This window comes from Vicia villosa, linkage group LG1 (assembly GCF_029867415.1).
Source record: "Vicia villosa cultivar HV-30 ecotype Madison, WI linkage group LG1, Vvil1.0, whole genome shotgun sequence".
NCBI lineage: Eukaryota > Viridiplantae > Streptophyta > Magnoliopsida > Fabales > Fabaceae > Vicia > Vicia villosa.
In genome coordinates, this window is record NC_081180.1 from 215485897 (window position 1) to 215505664 (window position 19768).

At 40.2% G+C, this 19768-nt stretch overlaps 1 non-coding gene across 1 annotated transcript; it reads left to right on the plus strand.

Annotated features, from left to right (window-relative positions):
* The first annotated feature begins 16546 nt into the window (after positions 1-16546).
* Positions 16547-16653, plus strand: LOC131645371 (small nucleolar RNA R71). The gene has a single exon (XR_009296999.1). It is a non-coding gene; the product is annotated as a small nucleolar RNA R71 (small nucleolar RNA).
* Positions 16654-19768: the final 3115 nt, after the last annotated feature.

The window sequence follows — 19768 nt, forward strand, 5'->3', positions numbered from 1 at the left end:
CGGTCTTCTTCTACTTCTTGAAGAGCATAAGATGAGTCACAATCTTCAGAATTTTCAGGATGTATTTCCCAGTCTTCAGGATGAAGAGACTCATTATCAGCGACACTTTCCGAGTCAATTGCGGGACCATCTTCCCCTTCATCTTCAAAAATGGCATTTATGTGATAATAACCATCTTCAGGATTGTTAATCTTGGCAGATGCATTGAAGCCGAAATCTTTAGTAATTTTAGGCTGCTGAGAAAATTGACAGGGCTGGTAAACCTCTTCTGGTTGACTATCATATTCAAAGGAATCTCCCCATCCAGTTGGTTGGATATCCTCAATCGCAATCTTGTAACTTTCAGGTGCAGTATATTTCACCATATAATCAAATTTCCCACTTGGTTGTCCCAAGGTGTCCCAGATCTCTGCAGGAACAGGCTCAATTTCTTTGCCTTTGGATTTCTGTGACGGAGGATATGGTTCTTCCTGAGATATATATCCCGAGTCATTGAGATAACATTTCCATTCTTCTTCAGGATCGGTTAAACCTTCTTCGATGCATTCTTCGATAAGGACATTAACCTCTTGAGGAATTGGGTTAAGGAATCCTCCACTAATGAATGTTTCCTTGATCGGACGAAGGGTTTCATCCTTCTTGGTGCAGTTTAAGAATGTTGGTGAACATCCGAGTCCTGCTCTGGTTTCATTCTTGGTAGGGATCACAACTTGCCCCCAGCCAGTGGTAGTTCCATCTTTCACTACTTTTACCGCCTCTTTGTAAGAAGAGATCGATGCTTTCTTCATGGAAGATTCGTCTTCTAAAGAGAGACCTTGGAACTGCGTTCCTTCCTCATTATCAGCACTTATGAAAGAGAAATTGGATAAATGGCTCACCATCATGGCTTGTTCTCCACTTATTGTTACCAATTTTCCATTTGTTACAAATTTTAACTTTTGGTGGAGCGTAGAAGTTACTGCCCCCGCTTCATGGATCCATGGTCGTCCCAACAGACAGCTATAAGCAGCTTGAATGTCCATGACCTGGAAGGTGATTTGAAATGTATGCGGACCAATTGTCATGGGAAGGTTGACTTCACCGATAACAGATTTTCGCGATCCATCAAATGCTTTGACTACTACACCACTGAATTTCATAGGCATTCCTTGGTAAGACAAGCGAGCAAGAGTCGTCTTTGGCATCACATTCAAGGAAGATCCGGTGTCTACCAACACATTGGACAAAGAGTCTGACTGACAGTTCATAGAAATGTGCAAAGCAAGATTGTGATTTTTACCCTCCTCGGGGAGTTCTTCATCACAGAAGCTTAAATTGTTACAAGCTGTTATGTTGGCTATTATCCCATCAAAATGGTCAACAGTCACATCATGGTCTACAAAAGCTTGATCCAAAACTCTCATCAGGGCTTCCCTGTGGGCTTCTGAGTTTAAAAGCAATGAAAGTATTGAGATTTTTGAAGGAGTCTGCATAAGCTGATCCACAATCTTATATTCACTTCTTTTGATAAGTTTCAAAATTTCATCGAAGTCAGGATTGACATTGGTTCCACTGGACTGACCAACATCAGTGTTTGTATTACTAACAGGAGTTTCCACAGGGTTCCCCACTGGTGTATTCACAGGATTTTGCCCGGATGCAGGAGCAACAGGCTGTTTCGGAGGTAGCGGAGTATACACACGTCCACTTCTTGTTACACGACTTACATCAGCAATGTTTTCAACAGATGAGAGAGTAGGCAAAGGAACTTCTTGTCCATCTTTTATCATTGTAGCATTGTAGTTGTATGGAACTGCCTTGTCAGAGTTATAAGGAACAGGTCCAGGTAGACAAATGATCAAAGGAGCAATAGGAACCTTCGGCTTGTTGTAAGTAACTTCCATGCGCTCAGGCATGTTGAAATGAGGAACGATGATGTTAACTGTAGGCATTTCCGAGTTGATATATGAGACTAAAAGCTCATGCGGATAACATCCTATCATGTTAACTTCATTTTCATCCCTATTTCTGTAGATCTGAATAGTACCATTATCCAACAGTACTTGGAGATCTCTTCTCACAATCGAACATCCGTGAGGATCTACACAACATATGCTACAAGAACCATAGTGATGCTGGCGAAAACGCGGCCCTCGACAGAGAGTAGCGTGCATTTGTACCAAATCGGCTCTTGAGAAATTGATATTATAGACTCGGTACGGACCAGGACATCCATACACCATGTTTACAACATGCCCTCCATGATTGGGCAGCGGATTTGCTTGCACATTAGGATTCAAATTTCTGAAAGAGAGGAGATTAGATCTAACCAACCTCTGGACTTCATATTTCAAAGCTATGCAATGCTCAAGATCATGGCCAGGTGCTCCTTGATGATAAGGGCATGAGACCTCAGCTTTGTACCACCATGGGAGTCTCTCAGGTACTGGTGGTGGTGCTTTAGTTTGAATAAGGCCTCTTTCAATTAGTGCAGGGTACAATTCTGTGTAGGTCATTGGAATTGGATCGAACTGTGGAGCTCTTTGTACTCGATTCTGATTATTGTTAAGCTGCTGAGCCTGTGGTCGAGGCTGTTGTTGTTGAAACTGAGGAGTGAATCCCGGATTTGGTGTTGTGTTAACGACTGGCGCAATAGCAGCTACCTGTCGTGGACGATTGACATTTCCTCTTGGCCTCCCTTGGGATACCATGTCAACACTTTGTTCCTTCTTCTTTTGGAAACCACTTCCAAACTTTTTGGTTCCACTCGAAGATCCACCTTCTTTAGTCAAACGTCCGGTTCGGACTCCTTCTTCTAGACGCATCCCCATGTTTACCATTTCGGTGAAATCACTTGGAGCACTAGCAATCATGCGTTCATAATAAAACGGACCGAGAGTATTCAAGAAGATCTTGGTCATCTCTTTCTCTTTTAACGGTGGATTAATCTGAGCAGCAGTTTCTCTCCATCGTTGGGCATACTCTTTGAAAGCTTCATGGTCTTTCTGAGCCATGGATCGAAGCTGATCTCTGTCTGGAGCCATATCCGAGTTATACTTGTATTGTCGGACAAAGGCCTCACCTAGATCATTGAAAGTCCGAATATTGGTGCTATCCAAGCCTGTGTACCACTTCAGTGCGGCACCAGTCAAACTGTCTTGAAAGTAATGGATAAGCAACTGATGATTATCTGCATAAGTAGACATCTTTCTGGCATACATCACAAGATGACTTTGTGGACAAGAACTACCTTTGTACTTTTCAAAGTCTGGGACCTTGAACTTAGCAGGTATCTGTACACTGGGAACCAAACATAGTTCCTGGGCATTCTTTCCAAACAAATCTTTCCCACGGATAGCCTTAACTTCCAGCTGAATCTTGTTGAACTGTTCTTGGAGATCTCCCACAAGACTTCGCTGATTTGTGCTATCACCCTGATCATGATAAATCTCATTGTCTCCGTAAGGAACAGTGTGAACCATAGGAGTCGGAACCGTCATAGTGGGTTGAGAAAGTGCCATAGTAACTTGAGAAAAAGTTATCCCCTGATTTGGAGTGAACTGTGAACTCTGAGCAGCAGGCGCTTCAGTTGTGGATGTTTGAACCCCAGAAACATTATGGCGGAAACCTGTACCAAAGCTGAAAGGCGTGCCCCAACCTTCTGGCATGGAGAAAGATGGAATGCCGAATGCAACCGTAGAAACTGGAGTAGTGACCTCAGATGTTACTGTTGCTTGACTGTTAGGTGGCGGCGGCTGATTCTGTGCGGCCATTAAAGAGTCAACCAGAGTAGTGAGACTTTCCAACTTTTCCTGAAGAGTGGTCACTGTACCACGGAGCTCAATATTCTCTTGTTCAGAGTGTTCCATTACTCTTCTTCTGCTTGAACGAGTATTGTATCTGTGATCTGATTGCGAGCGCGGTCGAGAAACTTTGAGACGCGACAGCTTGACGATCTAATGGAGAAAGATCCAAAAGATAAGACTCTATACAACAGACTCGATATGCAGAATGATGTATGCAAAAAGAAATTTATGATTTTTCCAAATATTTTAAAGATTATTTTCTTGCAAACATTTGTACACAAACTGATCTTTTATTCATTCATTTTTTTTATTACAATAATGGGAAATGTTACAACATTGGAGCGTAGCTCCTTACAAAAGCAAATGATAAATAAAAAGCTAAACAATCCTAAGCATCTTCATCAGACGAAGAACCAAATGCATTGTGCAGTTTGAGCTTCATGATTTCTTTCCCATAGTAAGCTTTCAATTCGGCCTTTTCGGTCTTTAGCTTGTCAACAATATTCTTCCAATCGTCAGGAGTTGGAGCGTTGCTTGTTGAACCTTCAGGTTTTTTCTTGCTTTCTTTGATGTACCTCTTGATTGCAGCGTCTTTCTGACGAATCTTCTCATCTTTACTCATGAGCCATCCATCTTGACAGTAGAGAGTTTCTTCGTGATCTTTCACTTGTTTCTTCAACCTTCTGTTTTCCATATCGGTCCTACGAAACTTGTGCTCCCAAGCATTTTTCTCTAACCTCATCTTGGCTAAAGTGTCTTGGTATTCCTTCATAGTGGGAATGGGAATATTGGGTAGTTGAGGTACCACAAGTGACATGGGTCTTTCATAATCATAAGGCATTTGAAACTCCTTTGCTCTTTTCTTTACCCAGCAGGTGTAGGCGTCCGTAGCAATGCAATTCTTTTCCTCACCTTTTTCTTTCCATCGGACGTCGTACCAAGCTCTCATCATTCTTGTCTTCAACCTTTGAGGATCTTCCCTTTCTTGATAGAAGTAGCTTTCTACTGCGAGACCAACAGGTTTAACTGAATTTGCATACCCGAGTTGTCGTCGGGCTAAGATCGGATTGTAGTTAATTCCTCCTTGTGTACCAATGAGAGGTACGTTGGCGAATTCTCCGCAACTATCAATGGTTTCTGTACCACAGCGAGCCAAGGTATACCAACGAATATCATTATTAGTAAGAGACATAAGTCTTCGAGGCTAACTGATCGCGACTTTACGTGTCTATAAATCTGATAACTGCAAGTGCACAGTCGTGTCGTGTAGTTTTAAAAGATATCGAATCCACAGGGACTATGAATCGATCTACCGTTATCTAAGGTTACTATGTAAAGCTAGGAGTACTAAAATTTCGATTGTTCCTAAGGGAAAGTGATTGTGAGAAAATAAAGAATAATAATAAAAGACAGGTATCAGTATGTATTTCGTTTAACTAAAGGCAATCCGAAGGTTCATTGGCTTTTGCATAATTAAATTAAAAATCTTTACTAATTCCAATTGATTAAAAATCCTCGTCTCAAACTTTCGCTCTGTTGAGTCAGACTACTATCCTAATCCTAATGTACGCTTTCGCCATCCCATTAGATTTTAGAAGAGCTTTTTGGAAACAATGTAATTAATAAAATGCCTATTTTACGAGGTTGTTATCTATTTAAATCTCCTAATCTCAAACTTTCGCTCTGTTGACTCGGAACATGCTAATATCCCTAACGTACGCTTTCGCCATCCCGCTCGAGTGTAAAAACAATTTTTGAAAATAAATAAGTTCCAATTAGTTTTAATACGCTTTCGCCGTCCTTAAAACTAATGTCCTATGTCTACTATCCAGTTAAAGATCTCAAACTTTCGCTCTATTGATTTTAACCTTTGACCGTCCTAATCCCTCAAACTTTCGCTCTATTGGTTTTAAGACTTACTAATTAAACTAGACATATGAACCAAAAATAAGTGATAATTAATAAAACATAATTTAAGCCAATTTATTTCGGATCCCTACGGTTAACTTACTTTACATACCGACACCTTTAGTATTTTAGCCAGACATATTAATACGATTAAACATGCATATATTGGTTCGGTTCATAATAATAAGCATATTAAATGGCATATAATATATCATGCAGATAATTAATATAAATAAGGCGGTAAATAAAAACCTGAATTAAAATAAATCTGGATTGAATTGAATCTTGAAGTACTCGAACTTCCACCACAGGTTGGCTGGATCGTTCTTCGGAATTTAAATGGCAGAAAATAAAAACAAGGAAAATAAAGCGATAAATCTAACGTAAGGCTAGATCTATGAAAAGTTCACAACAATTTCCAGTGTAGAAATCGTTGTGAGAAAATAGACGGTTAAATGAAAACAGAATAAGGAAAAGCAGTACGCGGTACAATTTCGGCAGCACTTCGTTGGCAGGAAATCGGACACTTTGGACTGAAGTGACTGCTTCTATTTATAGGTGAGGCTTTGCAGTTGCTTTGCGTGAAAAACGGAACTTTTTGCAGACCGGGACTTGGAGACGTGCGTCTCCGATTCTTCAGGGAGTGGCCTTGACTGACTTGAGACGTGCGTCTCAAGTGGAGATTCTTTAGGGAGGTGGAGACGTGCGTCTTCCCTTGCTGAGGTGGCAGAGACGTGCGTCTCTGCTTACTAGTGTGGCCTGGGTTGCTTCCTTCGTGGGCTGGATTGCTCTTTTGGGCCTTTTGGGTCCTAATTGCACCCCTCTTTCGTTTCAGCACCCCTTTTCGTCTTTTAAGCATAAATATTGGTCATTCAAGCTCGATTTTCTTTCCTTTTCGCAAATAGTCGTAATTGAAGTGTAAAACCTGAAACAAAGCAAATACACGCGTAATATCATAATAAATTAACATAATAAACGAAAAATGCTATAAATATCTATGGATTTTAGGCTAAATATACGATATAAAATCGTGTTATCAAATTCCCCCAGACTTGAACCTTTGCTTGTCCTCAAGCAAAATAAGAAGATAAAGATAAATGAAACACACTTCCACCACGTCGTTCAGTCATACTTAGCTACATAGTGTTCTTATTCGGAAGTAACGAATCTTAGCAATAAACCTATAGTAACAACACTAAACAACTCCCAGTATGCATACCAATCCGAATCATGCCATTATAGCTCGACCTATTTGACTTGTAATCATGTTTCACCCTTTTCATTCGCGCGCAATCACATTAAGCCCATTATCTTGACACGCACATAGCAGAGTAGTCGGTTAGTGACTATGATCCTTCTCATGGAGTTCTGGCACAATATGTGGTATACTCCTTAGCATTCACTTGTAGATTGTGGGGAATCGGACAATAGTCCTTCCTACCAAGTTCATTACCAGATGACTTCTGAACCAATCGACAGTGAGTTTTTAAATTCTTTGTATATGAGATTTGCGACCGTTAGGTTAAATGATCTTGTGAGGATCACCTTACTTAGTAGGCACATTTCTTCTTATAGTTGAACACATAATTATTATGAGGATCATACACTTATATTCATCGACTCTCTGCGTAGTTTGTATCTAAGACGGTGCCGACTGCTAGAATAAACTACTAAGGGTTATTTCAAAACTTAAAGTCGATGGTTTTGGTATAACGGGTATTCAAATCGGTTATGTATACTCGGGGGTTTTAGAGTGTTGCGACAATAAGGATATTGATTAATTCAGTTTCGGTGCGTTGAGTGATTGAGTAGCTTTGTATTTCTCGAACGTGTGGGGTTTGCGTTTATCGTTTAGGAGCAAAAATTTTTTTTTTGTTATGGCTCAAGAAAATGGAAGAAATTGAAATAACTACGGAATTATACATATAAGACTTAAATTCCATAAATATTCTTTATTGAATTAGAAAAACATTACAAGGAAGGGAAATAACTGAAGGGAAAAATAAAACTAAAGGAAATATAAATAATACGACTCCCCCAGACTTAGATGATGCAATGTCCTCAGTGCATAAGAACTACTCCTCATTGTTGCGGTTTCGAGAACTGCTCGCGCCTCTTGTACGAACACGGCGACGTCTATCAGGAGAGTCATTCACACGAATGTCAAGATCATGCAAATATGTGGCAATTTCAGCGTATTGGCTTTCGTTCCTAATAGCATAGTCACGGTGCTCCTGTTGCATCTCTCGGATGAGCCTAATTGTTTCAGTTTGGTTTGTCTGCATAGCTTGAACGAGTTGATCTTGGCGTTGAATAGCAGCATACATGGCTTCAAGAGTGATAGGCGGAGGGTTGTTTGGAGGAGGTTGGTTGACATCAGCTTGCCCTTGGTTGAGTTCTTCTTTATTTGCATCCATAGGTTCATTAGGATGTTCAGGTTGGTTATCTTGAGGATTGTCTTCAATAAGCCTCCAACGCTGAACATAACGGATGTTGATTCTTTCAGGGCATGGAAGGATGACATAAGGAATAGGAACTTTGTTGACGACCAAAGTGTATCGGCCATCATGGCGGGGTGAAACCAAGTGGGAATCGCGGCAGTAAGTGAGATCGAGTGACTGAGCAGGCTTCATGAGATGAGAGAGTGATAGGAGCTCGTCACCAAGACCTAAAGCACAGGCCAAGGTAGTAATAATGCCTCCAAGCAAGAATGGATTTGTAGCGGGGGCGTTAACTAAACCTTGGATGTGTTGGAACATAAACGGTGCGGCATTGAAACGGATATTGTTAAGCGCACAGTAAAGGAAAAATAATTCATTTTGGTTTACCTTGTGGTTGTTGGATCTTGCAAAAATAATATGCCCCAAGACACGTTGAAAATAACGTATAGCGGGGTTTTGAATGTGAGAAGCATGAAGAGCTCTCCAACCGGTAGGATTTTCTCCAGTGAGATGGAACCAAAATTCAAAAGCGAGATCCTCCCAGGATCGACCATTGAGTTCTTGAAAGATTGAGCGGTGAGCAATTGGAGCATGATTAAAATGCAAATATGAAGCTACGACATCTTGATCTAGAGCATATTCACGGTTGAACATCCGGAATTGGATGCTACCGGTTGAGAATGGTTGAGTAGAGGGAGTGTCGTAGTTGAAGGAACTCAAAAATTCTAAGACGAGCGGCTCATAAGTAGGTACGGGTTCGGTACAGAGATGGTGGAGGCTAGATTTAGTGAGCAAACGGGTGACACCATCAATGAGACCCAAAGTTTCTAGACACTCGGTGTTCACAAATTTTGTGGGAACAACCGAACGTTCGTAGAAAGCAACATATTTTGTTCGTTGAGCATCATCTCGGAAGATAATGTTTGAAAGGTCGGGAGGTGGTCGCTCGGGACGCTCACTACGGATTAATGAACGTGGGGGCATGATGAGTTAGAAGATGAAAAATAGAGATGGTAGTAGAATGGTAGAAAAGAAATGGTATGAAGGTTGTGAAGAATAAGAGTGGTGGTGGTGTGGTTTTATAGTGAGGTTTGAAAATGGTGTGGTAAATGGAGAATTAATATGGATTAATGGTGGTGTTTGAAGTTTGAATAGAATAGAAGAATGGGAAATGAATGGAGTTTAAGAGGTGAATGATGGAGGATGAATGAGGTTAATGGAGTTTAAATGGAATAAATAGGGGAAGAATGAGGAGAATGAATTTTGAAATTCAAATTCAAAATTCAAGAGGGAGAGAGGAATGGTCTGCGTGGTCAAATGCAGACTGCTGGCCTTGGGAGACGTGCGTCTCAGGCAGCCAGTCTGCTGGGGCAGAGCATGGAGACGTGCGTCTCCTGTCCTATGCATGCAGACTGCTGGTCCCACACAGATGGAGACGGTCGTCTCCTGTGGCAGGCAAGTGGGCACGCATGCAGGTGACCAGTCAGTGCTGACAGATACCATTAACAGCAAAAAGTGTCCATCAGTTCAGAACAATGTCTTATTTTAATACTTTATACAGCAAAAAATAGACTGAGTGAGAGATATGCATTCATGAATATATAGCAATCAGACAGCAGAATATTATAACACAGCAGCAGTAATGAATAAAATATTGCATTTAAAATTAAACCAGTACTGAGTGTTAACAGAAGCAGAAAGCAAAAGTGCAGAAAAAATGTAAATCTAAACTAGGAATAGAAATTACTAAAACTAGAAATAAAAATCTAATAATCTAATACGGTAACATCTAGCCACGTCTATTGTTGTTTTGATTAGACTGAATGTGTTTGAAAACTTCGTCGAACTGAGCATTGACGGTGTCGATGAAATCGAAGAAATGCATTTGCAAAGTGTGAAGCTCGTTGCGCACGTGTTGTACATCTTGTTGTAGTGCATTGATTGCTTGTTCGTGCGTGTTCAGATTGGGCATCCTTTGATTTACCGATGCGGTGGACGTAGCGGGTTGTTGTTGCTCGACCTCGACATCAGTCATATCAACAGTGTGATCTTCAACGGAATCTTCAGAACGAGTTTCAGGCTCATACTCAGATATAGGTTCATCAATAGGAAGAGGTTCATAATCAGGAATGGGTTCATCAACAGGAAGAGGTTCATAATAACCAGGAGGTGTTTCAGGTTCAGATTCGGATGCAGGCATTTCCTCATCAAAATGTTCATAAGCTTGAGGAGTTTCAGGTGATGGCTCTCTCTCAGGAATCTGACCATAGTAAAGCCAGTTGGTAGGGTTGTGCACACTTGTCCTAGGATTCGGTAAGGTGAACTGATACCAAACTTTGTTATCAATGAGCAATTCAAAACGATCAGGTCCAAGATTACCGATGATACCTCGATTAAAGCAGAAATTGATGTCCATAGAGGTATGGGTACCAAAAGGTGTCAATCTAAGCAAAGGAACTCTCATTCCTATGGCATTAGCGATCATAGTGACAAATCCGCCAATCCTAATGGGTGAAACTTCGTCTTGCGTGATGCGCTCGAAGTTTGTTAGCATGAATGCGATGGCATTGACCGGGCGATTCTGAGATGTACAAAACATGATGAACAACTCTTCTCTAGTAACTTCAGTGACATTATCTGGTTTGCCAAAAATATAGTGAGCAAGGATCTTGTGAAAGTAGCGGAAAGCAGGATTGTGGATGTTCTCAGATTGAAATTCATTCTCTTCAGGGTTATCATTTCCAGTGATTTTCCCCCAGAATTTTTCCAGCTCCCAGTATGGAAGATTTTCTTCAGCTACTTGGGCGTATGCATCAGGTCCATGAGGTAGTTCTAACATTTCAGCAAAGTCTCGGATGCAGAAATTAAACTCCATACCAAAGAGTCTAAAAAGAATAACTCCTTTTTTCAGTCCTTGTCCACAGTTTGGAAGATAGGTCAGGGAGCTCAAGAATTCCAGAGTGAGCTTCCGATAAGTGCTGAACTTGCGGAACAAGTGAGAACCAGTCCAACCGATTTGGTTAAGCAGGTGTAGGATGCTTTCTTCGATACCAAGCTTCACCATAGTTGGTTGGTGAGGGTAGCAAGTCAATTCCATGTGTCTTTCAGCCAGCTTGTTGAATCTTGCTTCTTGTCCTCTACCACGGAACACAACTTCCATATTATCAACTCCTTGCATCGTAGTTAGTAGTTAAATGAAAAACCTAGAAGTTGAAAATATTAAGATTGAGTTAGAACTAGGCTAGTGTTCATTTTTAAAAAAAAAATAAAATTAAATAAAACAAGTTATAATAATAATTATAATTATAAAAAGGAAGTATTTTCTCGAATGAAGAAAGCGGCTATAATTATAATAGTTATTATAAGATGTATGAAAAATAGTAAGAAAATTAAAATCTAGAATAATTAAAATAGAATAGTCAAATGGAAATTAAAAATTAAAATTTTAAAAATAAAATAGAATAAAATAAAAATTAAAATAAAAAATAATAAAAAGAATAAATAAATGTGGGTTGTCTCCCACCAAGCGCTTTGTTTAATGTCGTAAGCTCGACGATTTTAAAAATAGAAAACTATTTTTTCGAAAGAGCGGGCAGTTCGTCAAGTTTAAAAACTTCGATGTTTTCATCGTATTCGAGATGATGGTAATACTTAAGACGTTGCCCATTTACGACAAAAGGTTTGACGGTTTCTCCTTTGATTTCTATCGCTCCACTCGGAAATATGTTAGTTATTTCGAAAGGGCCAGACCATCTAGATCGTAACTTACCAGGAAATAATTTTAGTCTAGAATTAAATAAGAGCACTTTATCGCCTATGCTAAAATTTTTCCTAGATATACGCTTGTCGTGCCATTTTTTCGTTCGCTCTTTATAGATTTTGGCGTTTTCGTAAGCGTCTTGTCTAAGTTCTTCTAATTCGTTTATGTCTAGAAGTCGTTTCTCACCAGCGGCAGTGTAGTTTAGGTTTAAGTTCTTAATGGCCCAATAGGCTTTATGTTCTAACTCTACTGGTAGGTGGCATGATTTTCCATAAACGAGTTTGAATGGGGTAGTTCCTATTGGAGTTTTGAAAGCTGTTCTATAAGCCCATAAAGCTTCATTTAGCTTGGTTGACCAATCTTTCCTAGATATAGCAACAGTTTTCTCCAATATTTGTTTTATTTCGCGGTTAGATACTTCTACTTGACCGCTTGTTTGTGGATGGTATGGTGTGGCTATTCGATGATTTACTCCATATTTTCGAAGGAGTTTCTCAAGTATTCTTGAAATGAAATGGGAACCACCATCACTAATTACCAATCTTGGCACACCGAACCTAGGAAAAATGACGTTTTTGAAAAGTTTAATAACTACTCGTGTATCGTTCGTAGGGGAAGCAATAGCTTCTATCCATTTTGAAACGTAATCGACGGCTACGAGTATATATTGATTTCCAAACGATGACGGAAACGGTCCCATGAAGTCTATTCCCCAGACGTCAAATATTTCTACTTCTAGAATGCCTTTTTGAGGCATTTCATCGCGTCTTGAAATGTTTCCAGTTCGTTGGCATCTATCACAGCTTAGTATAGCAAAGTGGACGTCTTTCCACAGGTTGGGCCAGAAAAGTCCAGATTGAAGGATTTTGGCGCAGGTTCTAGATGTGCTATGGTGTCCTCCACACGGTGCAGAATGACAATGTGTTATTATGCTTCTTATCTCTTCCTCGGGTACACAACGTCTAAAGATTCCATCGGGGCCTCTTTTGAAAAGGAGTGGGTCGTCCCAATAGTAATGTTTTAGGTCATGGAAGAATTTCTTCTTCTGTTGGTAGCTTAGATCAGGAGGAAGCACACCAGCAGCTAGGTAATTTACGAAATCTGCATACCAAGGTGCGCCAGATCGGGCTAAAGCTATTTCAGCTAATTTCTCGGTTTCAGAGTTTGGACGGTATGGTTCGAATTCATTTGCTTCTAATTGGGCGATGAGTCTTTCATAAGGGAAATCATCGTCAATTGGTACTTGTTCGGGTTTCAGATTTTCCAATCGAGAGAGGTGATCTGCTACGACATTTTCAGTGCCTTTCTTATCTTTAATTTCCAGGTCGAACTCTTGTAGTAACAAGATCCATCTCAAAAGTCTTGGTTTAGCGTCCTTTTTGGTTAGGAGGTACCTAATGGCGGCGTGGTCAGTGTATATGATTATTTTGGCTCCTACCAGGTAAGAACGGAATTTGTCTAATGCGAATACGACAGCTAATAATTCTTTTTCTGTCGTGGCATAATTCATCTGAGCTTCGTCTAGGGTTCTACTCGCATAATATATGACATGTAGTTTCTTATCCTTTCTTTGTCCTAGAACGGCTCCTACAGCATAATCACTTGCGTCACACATTATTTCGAAAGGCTCATTCCAGTCGGGAGGTTGCATAATTGGCGCAGAGATCAATGCTTGTTTAAGCGTTTGAAATGCTTCAGTGCATTTATCGGTGAAAATAAATTTGGCGTCTTTCATGAGTAGTTCAGTTAAGGGTTTGGTTATTTTAGAGAAATCCTTAATGAAGCGTCGGTAAAAACCAGCATGTCCCAGAAAACTTCTTATTTCTCTAACGGTTTTGGGAGGTTGAAGGTTTTCGATAATTTCGATTTTTGCTTTGTCTACTTCGATTCCTCTATCGGATACGATGTGTCCAAGTACGATTCCTTGTCGAACCATGAAATGGCATTTTTCCCAATTAAGGACTAGGTTTACGCTTACGCATCGTTTAAGTACCAGCTCAAGGTTCGCTAAACATGTTTCAAAACTTCCTCCACAGACAGAGAAGTCGTCCATAAAGACCTCCATTATTCCATCTAGGAAGTCGGCAAATATTGCCATCATGCATCTTTGGAAGGTCGCGGGTGCATTGCAGAGTCCAAAAGGCATTCGTCTATAAGCGAATGTACCATAAGGACAGGTGAATGTGGTCTTCTCTTGGTCGTCAGGGTGGATAGGAATTTGGAAAAATCCGGAGTATCCATCCAGATAACAAAAATGTGAGTGTTTAGCTAAGCGTTCGAGCATTTGATCTATGAAAGGTAAAGGGAAATGGTCTTTTCGGGTAGCTTTATTTAGCTTCCTATAGTCAATGCACATCCTCCATCCAGTTTGGGTACGTTGTGCTACAGATTCTCCTTTTGCGTTAGTGATTACAGTGACTCCTCCTTTCTTTGGTACGACGTGAACAGGGCTAACCCATTTACTATCGGATATAGGATATATTATTCCAGCTTCTAGCAGTTTTTGGATTTCCTTTTTAACCACATCGCTCATAATAGGATTTATTCGCCTTTGATGTTCCCTAGAGGTTTTACTATCGTCTTCGAGCATAATGCGGTGCATACACAGAGAAGGGCTTATACCTTTCAGGTCTGATATGTTGTATCCTAAAGCGGTAGGGTATTTTCTTAGGACATTAAGTAATTTTTCAGTCTCGGTTCGTCCTAAGTTGGCGTTCACTATAACTGGTCGGTTTAGTTCTTCGTCTAGAAATTCGTATCTAAGATCGGTAGGGAGTGTCTTCAGCTCTATAGCAGGTTTCTTAGGTCCAGGTATAGGATCAGGGGTTAAAGCTAAGCATTCACTCAGGTGGTTATCTTGATATTCCTCACGCCAGTTGTCATCTTCAAAAATTGGCGGCATAGGAATTCTTAGGGTTTCGGTTTCCTTATTTGGTTCGGATTTTATTTCCTTGACACACTCGTCGATTATGTCAGCAGAACAGCATGTGTCAATTATAGAAGGTGCTTTTAAGAATTGGGAAAGGATAAATTCTATTTTCTCTTCTCCTACTTCGAAAGTAAGCTTTCCTCGCTTTACATCTATAATTGCACCAGCGGTTGCTAAAAATGGTCTTCCTAAAATGATCGGGATGTTAGAATCTTCTTGGATATCCATAATGATGAAGTCAGTCGGGATGTAGAATTGACCTACACGAACAGGGATATTCTCTAACATTCCTACAGGATATTTAACTGAACGGTCTGCTAGTTGAAGAGACATTCTTGTTGCTTTAAGCTCACCTAGATTGAGTTTCTTACAGGTCGAAAGAGGCATCAAACTAACACTAGCTCCTAAATCGCACAAGGCTTTCTCTATGATGGTTTTTCCAATTACGCAGGGTATAGAGAAACTACCAGGGTCTTTCAGTTTTGGAGGCATGTTGTTTTGGATGATAGCGCTACATTCAGCGGTAAGCGTTATAGTTTCGTTATCCTCGAGTTTCTTTTTGTTCGATAAAATTTCTTTTAAGAACTTAGCGTACGAAGGCATCTCAGTTATGGCTTCTGTGAATGGTATGGTTATGTTTAATTGCTTCAGAAGTTCTACAAATCTTTTAAATTGCGCTTCGGTTTTTGATTTAGCTAATCTTTGAGGGTAAGGAATTGGTGGCTTATAAGGTGGTGGTGGAACATAAGGTTTCTCTTTTTCGGGTTCCACTTCGTTATTGTTCTCTTTAGTCTTAGCAGTTTGTTCGTCGGTTATTTTCTTTTGGGTTTCCTTTGGCTCTTGTTGTGACATGGGTACGTTTTGGGTTCTAGGATCTATGGGTCCATCGTAATTCGTTCCACTTCGTAGTGTTATCGCGTTCGCATGTCCTTTAGGATTAGGTTGTGGTTGAGCAGGAAACGTGCCAGCAGGGGCAGCAGTAGGTGCTTGTTGTTGAGCTACTTGTGAGATTTGAGTTTCTAACATTTTGTTATGCGTAGCTAAAGCATCTACTTTGTTCGATAGTTGTTTTAGTTGCTCGCTATTGTGGATGTTTTGATTCAGGAAGTCTTTATTGGTTTGTTGTTGGGAAGCTATAAAGTTCTCCATCATGATTTCTAGGTTTGACTTCCTAGGGGTGTTTTGAGCAGCTACAGGCGCTTTTTGGTAGCCAGGTGGTACAGCAGGTGCTTGTCCAGGCGCGTACAACGCATTGTTGTTCTTATAAGAAAAGTTCGGGTGGTTTTTCCATCCAGGGTTGTACGTGTTAGAATAAGGGTTTCCTTGAGCGTAATTTACTTGATCAGATGGGACTCCAGTCAAGAGTTGGCATTCAGCAACTACATGCCCAGTCAATCCACAAATCTCGCAGTTAGGTGCTACAGCGGCAGCGGTGGCTGAAGGAGTGATGGTTAAATTCTCGATCTTTTGAGTTAAAGCGTCTACTTTAGCGTTAACGCGGTCTATACCACTAATTTCGTACATTCCTCCTTTGGTTTGGGCTTTCTCTAGAGCGGCGCGTTCTCCTCCCCATTGGTAATGGTTTTGTGCCATGTTCTCTATGAGTTTGTATGCTTCATCATGGGGTTTGTCCATTAATGCTCCGCCAGCAGCGGCATCTATAGTCATTTTAGTGTTATATAAGAGACCACCATAAAAGGTATGGATGATCAGCCATGGTTCGAGTCCATGATGAGGGCATATTCTAAGCATGTCCTTGTAACGTTCCCAAGCTTCGAAAAGCAATTCGTTATCTTTCTGGGTAAATCCGTTGATTTGACCTCTAAGCATAGCAGTCTTGCTAGGCGGAAAGTATCTTGCTAAGAATACTCTCTTTAATTCGTCCCACGTAGTTATGGAATTGGAAGGCAGGGATTGAAGCCACGCTCTCGCTCTATCTCTCAAGGAGAAAGGGAAAAGGCGTAATCGAATAGCTTCGGAACTAACGTTGTTGGCTTTGATAGTGTCGGCGTATTGCACGAACACGGATAAATGGAGATTGGGGTCGTCTACAGGGCTTCCAGAGAATTGATTCTGTTGAACAGCTTGGACCAGTGAAGGTTTCAGTTCGAAATTGTTCGCTTCGATCGCAGGTGGTGCGATACTTGAATGCGGTTCAGCGCGCGAAGGAGCGGCATAGTCTCTAAGAGGACGAATAGCAGCCATCTCTAACTTCGGGGTGATTTGATTGATTTGATCAGTAAAATTCAATTCCTGATTAATCGGAATTTCTGCTACTTCGGGAAGGTTGCGAGCTCGACGTTTAACGTTAATGAAACGTTCGATCTCGTTAATTCGTTGTATTAAGTCTCCTCCTTGTGAACGAGTATTTGGCATACAATCGTTCAAAAAGAAAGGGAAGAATTTTCCTAGTCTCTACGGTGTAACAGTGAGTTACGATATCGACTTAAATAGTCCCCGGCAACGGCGCCAAAAACTTGATCGCGACTTTACGTGTCTATAAATCTGATAACTGCAAGTGCACAGTCGTGTCATGTAGTTTTAAAAGATATCGAATCCACAGGGACTATGAATCGATCTACCGTTATCTAAGGTTACTATGTAAAGCTAGGAGTACTAAAATTTCGATTGTTCCTAAGGGAAAGTGATTGTGAGAAAATAAAGAATAATAATAAAAGACAGGTATCAGTATGTATTTCGTTTAACTAAAGGCAATCCGAAGGTTCATTGGCTTTTGCATAATTAAATTAAAAATCTTTACTAATTCCAATTGATTAAAAATCCTCGTCTCAAACTTTCGCTCTGTTGAGTCAGACTACTATCCTAATCCTAATGTACGCTTTCGCCATCCCATTAGATTTTAGAAGAGCTTTTTGGAAACAATGTAATTAATAAAATGCCTATTTTACGAGGTTGTTATCTATTTAAATCTCCTAATCTCAAACTTTCGCTCTGTTGACTCGGAACATGCTAATATCCCTAACGTACGCTTTCGCCATCCCGCTCGAGTGTAAAAACAATTTTTGAAAATAAATAAGTTCCAATTAGTTTTAATACGCTTTCGCCGTCCTTAAAACTAATGTCCTATGTCTACTATCCAGTTAAAGATCTCAAACTTTCGCTCTATTGATTTTAACCTTTGACCGTCCTAATCCCTCAAACTTTCGCTCTATTGGTTTTAAGACTTACTAATTAAACTAGACATATGAACCAAAAATAAGTGATAATTAATAAAACATAATTTAAGCCAATTTATTTCGGATCCCTACGGTTAACTTACTTTACATACCGACACCTTTAGTATTTTAGCCAGACATATTAATACGATTAAACATGCATATATTGGTTCGGTTCATAATAATAAGCATATTAAATGGCATATAATATATCATGCAGATAATTAATATAAATAAGGCGGTAAATAAAAACCTGAATTAAAATAAATCTGGATTGAATTGAATCTTGAAGTACTCGAACTTCCACCACAGGTTGGCTGGATCGTTCTTCGGAATTTAAATGGCAGAAAATAAAAACAAGGAAAATAAAGCGATAAATCTAACGTAAGGCTAGATCTATGAAAAGTTCACAACAATTTCCAGTGTAGAAATCGTTGTGAGAAAATAGACGGTTAAATGAAAACAGAATAAGGAAAAGCAGTACGCGGTACAATTTCGGCAGCACTTCGTTGGCAGGAAATCGGACACTTTGGACTGAAGTGACTGCTTCTATTTATAGGTGAGGCTTTGCAGTTGCTTTGCGTGAAAAACGGAACTTTTTGCAGACCGGGACTTGGAGACGTGCGTCTCCGATTCTTCAGGGAGTGGCCTTGACTGACTTGAGACGTGCGTCTCAAGTGGAGATTCTTTAGGGAGGTGGAGACGTGCGTCTTCCCTTGCTGAGGTGGCAGAGACGTGCGTCTCTGCTTACTAGTGTGGCCTGGGTTGCTTCCTTCGTGGGCTGGATTGCTCTTTTGGGCCTTTTGGGTCCTAATTGCACCCCTCTTTCGTTTCAACACCCCTTTTCGTCTTTTAAGCATAAATATTGGTCATTCAAGCTCGATTTTCTTTCCTTTTCGCAAATAGTCGTAATTGAAGTGTAAAACCTGAAACAAAGCAAATACACGCGTAATATCATAATAAATTAACATAATAAACGGAAAATGCTATAAATATCTATGGATTTTAGGCTAAATATACGATATAAAATCGTGTTATCACTAACGCAAACCTTCTCGGTTTTCTGTGAAAATAGGAGACTCAGGTAAGTGTGAAACAATCCATTTGAACAACAAAGGTGCACAACATACAATAATTCCACCGCCTTGGCGATTCCTATGATGGACAGAGAAATACATGTCACCAAGCAAAGTCGGAACAGGATTTCCAATCAGAAAAATCTTTATGGCATTGATATCAACAAAGTTGTCGACATTGGGAAACAGAACCAACCCATAGATGAGCAAGGCTAGTACAGCTTCAAAAGCTATCATGCTACCGGTTTCGATGAAATCAAAGGCTTTCATTACCAGGAAGTGTGAAGTTAAACCCGGAAGGTTTCCTTTGGTAGTCCAATTACTCTCTACTTCAGATTTCTTCAAGTGGATACTTGTTGCAATGACATGTGACTTAGGAATGGCTTCCAAACCATTGAAGGGTATTTTGTCAGACACAGGGATACCCAAAAGATTGGCATATTCTTCCAAGGTCAGTACCAACTGGTAGTCTGGAAAGGTAAAACAACGGTAAACGGGATCATAGAACTGAACCAGAGTTTTGAGAAATCCTTCATCAACATGAGTGTTCAGGATAGGCAAAAGCTTTCCATAACTTTTCCTAAAATTAGAAGGATTTTGTACAGAAGATGCTAACTCTATCAGTTTTCCCACATCAGGCGCTTTGAAACCGTATTTCTTGGTATGCCTTTTTACTTCTTCCATGACTAAATC